The 7,557-nt window shown below is 56.6% G+C and overlaps 1 protein-coding gene across 1 annotated transcript in view; it reads right to left on the bottom strand.

Annotated features, from left to right (window-relative positions):
• Positions 1-5,969: 5,969 nt before the first annotated feature.
• Positions 5,970-7,557, bottom strand: part of LOC115082618 (alpha-1A adrenergic receptor-like) — a 59,105-nt gene continuing 57,517 nt past the window's right edge. Inside the window, exon 3 of the mRNA XM_029586829.1 lies at positions 5,970-6,290. The gene's annotated coding sequence lies outside the window, so the exon portion shown is untranslated. The remainder of the gene's footprint in view (positions 6,291-7,557) is intronic.

Genomic DNA, 7,557 nt, shown 5'->3' with positions numbered 1-7,557 from the left:
GTACAATGGCCCCTATATGATGCTACAGGGACTCAGTGATTAGCCTATAGCATGTGTTCCAGATCAAGGCCAGCAGGCTTGAAGAAAAGCAGATCAAGTGTGCAGGGACAGCGCTGTTAGTAAAAAATGTAATTATTACTGAAAACAAGAAAGAGCAAGCTGGCATTTTAACTTAAAGAGAGGATAAATGTAAAGGAACAAGACACATTCCCTGTACGTACCTGGATCAGTCCAGACCGTGGGTTATGTCCCCAATCCAGCAGATGGAGTCAGCCCAAAGCTTCGAGGGGGCGTCACCATAAGTACTACTACCCCCTCTGCAGGAGTTCAGTATCTTCTGACTCCAGCAGATGCGAGTAGGGGAATCTGGGCTTGCTCCCGATTTTCCTGTAACCTATTCTGTTTTTCCTTGGTTAGAACTTTCTTCTGTCTCTGTCTTGTCTTGGATCAAGTTGTGCTTTATTTAAAAAAAAAAAAAAAAAACTAACTATATTGATTAATTGGGGAGGCGGGGCTCCTTCCTTGTGCTGGCTCTCTGTCTCCTTTGTTTTCCTCAGCGCGAGCCTGTGTCTTGCCGGGGTAAGTTGTGTTTCTTGCTTTGCTGGGCTGTAGTTTTTATTTTCAGCTAGCTGAATTACGACTGCCGGTGTGTCCGGCCTACCAGCGGGTTCCCTCGCTCCCGCGGCCATCTTGCGACGCTCCTCGTGGGCTGCAGGGAGCAGGGTGAGTGTTTTCAGCGGGTTGCGAGGCCAGGACAGGCCCCCCGCGGCGCCGCTTGTTTTCTCGCGGGTTGTGCAGGCCGTCCGGGCCCCCCCGCAGCGGCGCACCTTCTCGCGGCCCCCCCCCCCCCCCGCCCTGAGCTCACCGAGTGACTTTAGTTGCCGGGGGTGGTGGTTTTCTGGCGCCGGATATGCCGCGGCCGTCGCGTTGCTCGGCCTGCGGCGAGCCCGGTTCGCGCATCTCCAGGGAGGGCATCTGTGCCAGGTGCCTCCCAGGGGGGGAAGGCACGTCCGGGCCCCGCACTCGTTTTCCATTGCAGCCTTGCCCGGGCGCCGTGGGCCGGCCCTCCCCCATTCTGGCGGGAACGGCGGCCATTTTGCACGCGCTGCGCCGCGAGGAAGATCGGACAGCGCTGGGGGATGGGGAGGCTTCAGGGGACTCTCCCCCGAACCTGCTGACGGAGGAAGATCCGGAGCTGGACTCACAGGAGCAGGGCCCTCCGGGTCTCTCCCCGCGGAGATTCCCCCGAGTAGGCCGGGGTTCTCCCCAGAGTTTATTCGTTGATGCACACAGCGTACCTGCAGGAGCTGGCAGCTCCCACGGGGCCTCCGCCCCCCAAACTACCGCGACCTTCGTCCCTCTCCTCGGCCCCCCCCCCCTCCCGGGGGGCGGGGGGCCCCACAGCTCCCCGCACACGTCCGGCTTCCTGTGGGCTCGGGGGGGGGCTGGCTCGGACCCAGTTTCCCCGGGATCGGACCCTGCCGGTTCGGGACAAGGGGAGTCTACCTCGGAGGGAGAGGATCCACGCACGCTGCGACTATTCCAGCGGGAAGAGCTGGATGACCTAATCCCACAAATCATTCAGGGGTTGGACCTCGATCCCCCGCCGGACCCGCCAGCTCCCGTCGCGCCCCGCTGTCGTCACTTCTTCGAAGAAGGGGGACCCGGTCCTGGCGGCCTTCGTCCGCGGGCGCGGGCTTTCCCATCCACGAGTCGTTCCTGCAACTTCTTACCGGGAATGGGATTCCCCGGAAGCTGCGCTAAAGGGCAGCAGAGCCATGGAGAGGCTGTACCCGCTGCCGGAAGATTTTCTGGATCTCATCAAGGTACCCAGGGTGGACTCCGCGGTGACGGCGGTCACGAAAAGGACGACCATCCGGTGACGGGTGGAGCGGCGCTGCGGGATACGCAGGATCGCAAGTTGGAAGTATTCCTCAAGCGGGTCTTCGAGGTCTCCGCAGTGGGACTGCGGGCAGCGATGTGTAGCTCTCTTGCCCAGAGCCAGTCTTCTCTGGGTACAGCTACTGCTCACTTCTCAGGTGCTGCCTCCCGAGGAGGCCGCCCAGGCGGATCGGCTCGAAGCCGCAGTGGCATACGGGGCCGATGCCTCCTACGATCTATTCAGGATCCTCGCCCGCTCCATGGCCTCGGTAGTGGCGGCGCGTCGACTCCTCTGGCTCCGCAACTGGGCGGCGGACACGTCCTCCAAGTCGAGCCTGGGTTCCCTGCCCTTCAGGGGTAATTCCTGTTCGGAGAGGAGCTGGACCAGATCATCAAGTCGCTGGGGGAAAACGCGGTCCATCGCCTGCCGGAAGACAGATATCGCTCCACCAGGGCGTTCTCGTCCTCCCGGACCAGAGCCAGGGCGCAAAGACGCTACAGGAGTTACAGGCCGGCGGTCTCCCGGCCCCCTCCCTCCAGGGCTCAGCCCTGGTCCCGTCCTTTCGCGGGCCGCGCCCACGGCGGGACAGCCCTCGCCCAAATCCTCTCAATGATGTTCAGCTCGCCCACTCCGCCGTTCCCAGGATCGGGGGACGGCTGGCGTTCTTTTACGAGGAGTGGGCACGGATCACCTCGGATCAGTGGGTTCTGGACACCATAGGACACGGCTACGCGTTGGAATTTGCCCGCCCTCCGAAGGGACGGTTCATCTTCTCTCCCTGCGGTCGGCCATCAAGCGAAGGGCGGTGCAGCTGACCCTGGACAGACTGTGGGAGATAGGCGCCATTACGCCCGTACCCTCCGGAGAGGTGGGCTCGGGCCATTATTCCATCTACTTCGTCGTACCGAAGAAAGACGGTTCCTTCCGCCCCATCCTGGACTTGCAGGAAGTCAACAGATCCCTTCGGGTGGTCCGGTTCCGCATGGAAACGCTACGTTCGGTGATCGCGGCGGTTCATCGAGGGGAGTTTCTGGCCTCCTTGGACCTGACGGAGGCCTACCTTCACATTCCCATTCGCCAGGAGCATCATTGTCTGCTACGGTTCAAGATCCTGGATCAGCATTTCCAGTTTGTGGCTCTTCCGTTCGGATTGGCAACGGCCCCGCGCACCTTTACCAAGATCATGGTAGTTGTGGCGGCTGCCCTCCGGAAGGAGGGATTCTAGTACATCCTTATCTGGACGATTGGCTCATACGAGCGAAGTCTTTTCGACATGGACAGCGGCGGTAGCCAGGGTGATAGAGTTTCTGCAGTCCCTGGGATGGGTGGTGAACTTCTCCAAGAGCTCCCTCGTGCCCTCGCAGCGCTTGGATTTCTTGGGGGCGACCTTCGACACCCGTCTGGGAGCGGTTTTTCTACGGCAGGACAAGGCGCACGCCCTACGGGAACATATACAGCGATTCTCTGCATTACCAGCTCCCACCTCCTGGGACTATCTTCAGCTCCTGGGGGTGATGGGCTCCACCATCGACATGGTTCCTTGGGCTTTTGCGCACCTCCGTCCTCTACAAAGAGCTCTTCTATCCCGTTGGAAACCGCTCTCGCAGGACTACCAGGTGATTCTTCCGCTGCCCCAGTTCGCCAGGAACAGCCTGAACTGGTGGATGGTACCGGGGAATCTGGCTCGCGGCGTGTCCCTCGACCTACCAAATTGGGTGGTGGTGACCACCGACGCCAGTCTCGTCGGCTGGGGAGCCGTCTGCGACCGAAGCGCCACGCAGGGGACGTGGTCCGCGGAGGAATCGAAGTGGTCCATCAATCGCCTGGAGACCAGAGCGGTCAGATTGGCGCTCCTCCATTTCCTGCCACTCTTCGAAATCAGGAAGTCAGAATCTTATCGGACAACGCGACCACGGTAGCTTACATCAACCGTCAGGGCGGCACTCGCAGTCCGCAGGTCGCGCTCGAGGCAGCGATGCTGATGCAGTGGGCGGAACGGCATCTGCGCCGCCTCGCGGCCTCACATCGCGGGCGTGGACAACGTCCAGGCCGACTTCCTCAGTCGCCAGCTCCTGGACCCGGAGAGTGGTCGCTCTCCGACACGGCCATGCAACTACTCGTCCGGCGGTGGGGCTCCCCCCACCTGGATCTCATGGCGTCCGCACAGAACACCAAGGCGCCTCGTTCTTCAGTCGCCGGAGAGAGAAGGGGAGCGGAGGGCGTAGATGCTCTCGCGCTCCGTGGCCGGCCGATCTGCTCCTATATGCGTTCCCACCTTGGCCGCTGGTGGGAAGAGTACTCCGACGAATAGAAGTTCATCAGGGGACGGTGATCTTCGTCGCACCGGAGTGGCCGAGACGACCTGGTTTGCGGATCTCCTCCACCTGGTAATCGATGGACCCATCCGGCTGGGACATCTTCCCCGCCTCCTACACCAGGGACCGGTATTTTTCGACCAGGCAGAACTCTTCTGTCTTGCGGCCTGGCTTTTGAGAGGCGCCGCCTCCGCCGACGAGGGTACCCAGAGGCGGTAGTGTCAACTCTGCTGCGGTCTCGGAAGACTTCGACGTCGGTGGCCTATGTGCGGGTCTGGAAGGTGTTCGAACTGTGGTGTACCGACCGGAACACAAGACCCACGGAGGCGTCTGTCCCGCAGATTCTCCAGTTCCTACAGGCGGGAGTGGAAAAGGGGCTCGCTTACAACTCACTTCGGGTTCAAGTGGCCGCCCTTGGCTCCCTCCTGCGGGAGGGGGATCTCTGTTACACCATCCGGACATCCTCCGTTTTCTCAAGGGCGTCAAGCACTTGCGGCCTCCATTGCGGGATCCTTGTCCCTCTTGGAGCCTCAATTTGGTACTACGTTCCATGTCAGGACCTCCGTTCGAACCACTGAGGAGTGCGACGATCAAGGACCTCACTCTCAAGACGGTGTTCCTGGTGGCCATATGTTCCGCTCGGCGTATTTCGGAGCTGCAGGCTCTGTCCTGTCGAGAGCCTTATCTACGGTTCACCGATTCGGGCGTTTCACTTCGTACTGTGCCCTCCTTCCTCCCGAAGGTGGTGTCCGCCTTCCATGTGAATCAGACGGTGGAATTGCCTCTTTCTCTTCGTCTGAGCCGCGGGCTCTTCGTCTCCTCGACGTCAAGCGCACTCTGCGGTCTACCTGGAGGCTACGAATGACTTTCGGACTTCTGACCATCTCTTCGTCCTTTGGTCTGGTCCCCGGAAGGGATCCCAGGCCTCGAAGACTACTATTGCCCGATGGCTGAAGGCCGGCATTGCCGCTTCCTACATCGGGACGGGGCGGACTCCTCCACCCGGTATTGTGGCGCATTCTACACGCTCTCAGGCGGCCTCCTGGGCGGAGAGTCGATCGGTATCTTCGCAAGAAATCTGTAGAGCGGCCACCTGGAAATCGTTACACACGTTCTCGAGACACTACAGACTACACCTCGCCTCGTCCGTCCATGGACACTTTGGCGAACAGGTTCTACGAGCAGGCCTCGCAGAATCCCCCCGGGTTAGGGAAGCTTGGGTACATCCCACGGTCTGGACTGATCCAGGTACGTACAGGGAAAAGAAAATTATTACTTACCTGCTAATTTTCGTTCCTGTAGTACCATGGATCAGTCCAGACGCCCACCGCATTTGGGTTCTACTCCTGCTCGGCTGTCTTGGGGTCTGACTTGACTCAGCTGTTATACAGTAGTGGTTTCTTTCTTTCCTACTATGTTCTCTCACGTGTTCCCCGTTTCACTGTTTGTGATTGTTCTTTTCCTGGGGTCGACCGAGTTGTGACCTCCCATCCGTTGGTGGGATGGTACAGTTCTCTCTGTTTTAAATTCAGCGGCTCGTTATTGCCGTCTTGTTTTAACTTGATCCAATTCAGGGGGTTTCTGATTACTCGGGCTTTGATATTCTCGATACTGAACTCCTGCAGAGGGGTAGTAGTACTTATGGTGACGCCCCCTCGAAGCTTTGGGCTGACTCCATCTGCTGGATTGGGGACATAACCCACGGTCTGGACTGATCCATGGTACTACAGGAACGAAAATTAGCAGGTAAGTAATAATTTCTTTTTCCTCAAGCCTGTAAACATTTCAGAATGAAGCTGATGATAAGTGATCCCCTGTGCCCCATGAAATTCTTTAGTTTGCAGACCAGATGAACACTGTTCTGATCCAAGGTGTTCATCAGTGCAAAGTTCAGCTTTGGATTCCCATCTCTGCTGCAGCTGATGTGCTTTTCTTTTCCGTTTTCTTTCTTTTCTCTTCCATGGTGACAGCAAACTCTGGAGATGAACCTCAGCAATTTGGTGAAGCGCAACAGTGAACTTGAGACCCAGATGGCCAAACTGATCCAGATCTGTCAGCAGGTGGAGGTGAGTCAGAAAACGGCCGGATTCCTCCTGGAGGAGGGGAACAAAATAAGTGAACATTAATTTTGTGACATCACCAAACCTGAGCATTATATGGGCAGGTTGGTGGAGATGCAATTACGTACCCTGCAGTACCGATTTCGTTATTTGTTGGACACGTGTAACTTGCATGTTACCAGCAGGTACTGTACATCTTGGTGCAGCTATGGGTGGAAACTGGATAGAATGTATTTCCTGCACAAAAATCTGCACTGGAATCTGATAACCCAGTGGGATGATACTCTAGTTTCCCTGGGTGCATCCAGAATAGTTTGATAGTCATTGCTGTCTGATCACTGTTTGGTTACTTAAGAGGCCAATATTCAGTAAGCCATCGAGCGGACAAGTTCTTCCATTAAAGTTAGCCATATAACTTATGCCGGATATTAAGTGGGATAAATGTCCAGCTGAATATACTTGCCTAAAGTTATCCGGCTACATGTGTCCGAATAACTTTAAAACCCAACCGGCTATCCCACTACTGGCTTTAAAAAGAAATGGGGCAATACGCCCAGTGTCTCCCTCTTTCCCACCATCCCCTTGAAAAGATCATTTTAAAGTTGTGGGCCACAAGCAGCCACAGCCTTTCCCATCCACAATATCAAAATTGGGAATGGATCTCCGGGGACCCTTAAGCCTCCCAGTGCCTCATGCAACAAATACTCCAGCCCCACCTGACACCCACTGAAAACCCACCTCCCGGCTGCATAACGGATTACCTGGAGAGCAACTCTGGTAGTGTAAGCCACCGACCTTGCTATCGGGGTTGGTAGCTTGCGTTAGCAGCGTTGCCGTCCAGGTAAGTCATGATGCTGTCAGGAGAGGAAAGCTTGCACCCTGATCCTGGAGGCCTTGGAGATTGTGAGCATGCTGGGTGGACTGGGAGTGTTATTGATGTGGAAAGCGGGGTTAAGAAGGGGGGCCCAGAGCTCCGATATTGATTTAAAATCATGGATGTGGCTAATCATCTGGCCTGAATGACTTTAGGACTGCTCGGAGGCAGTCCCAATGTTATATTGGCTAAGTTAGCTGGATTACACTGAATTCTGGCTAAGGGCCTCATTAACTAATCTTTTTTTTCTCGTAGACACAGAATGGGAGAAAATCCTTAGTAAATCTAGCCCTAAATTAGCCATATAGCTCCGCTTTGACCCACACTGCTCCATCTCAGCCAGATGCGTTTCTAGCCTCTTAAATATTTTTCCAGCTAAGTCAGGGGTGGTCAGTGAGGTAGAAGCTTTAATTTCTGGCATTTATC

The sequence above is a fragment of the Rhinatrema bivittatum genome, unplaced genomic scaffold (assembly GCF_901001135.1).
Source record: "Rhinatrema bivittatum unplaced genomic scaffold, aRhiBiv1.1, whole genome shotgun sequence".
In the NCBI taxonomy this organism is placed as follows: Eukaryota; Metazoa; Chordata; class Amphibia; order Gymnophiona; family Rhinatrematidae; genus Rhinatrema; species Rhinatrema bivittatum.
The sequence above is the reverse complement of the archived record's forward strand: the minus strand, read 5'-3'. Positions and strand labels throughout refer to the sequence as shown.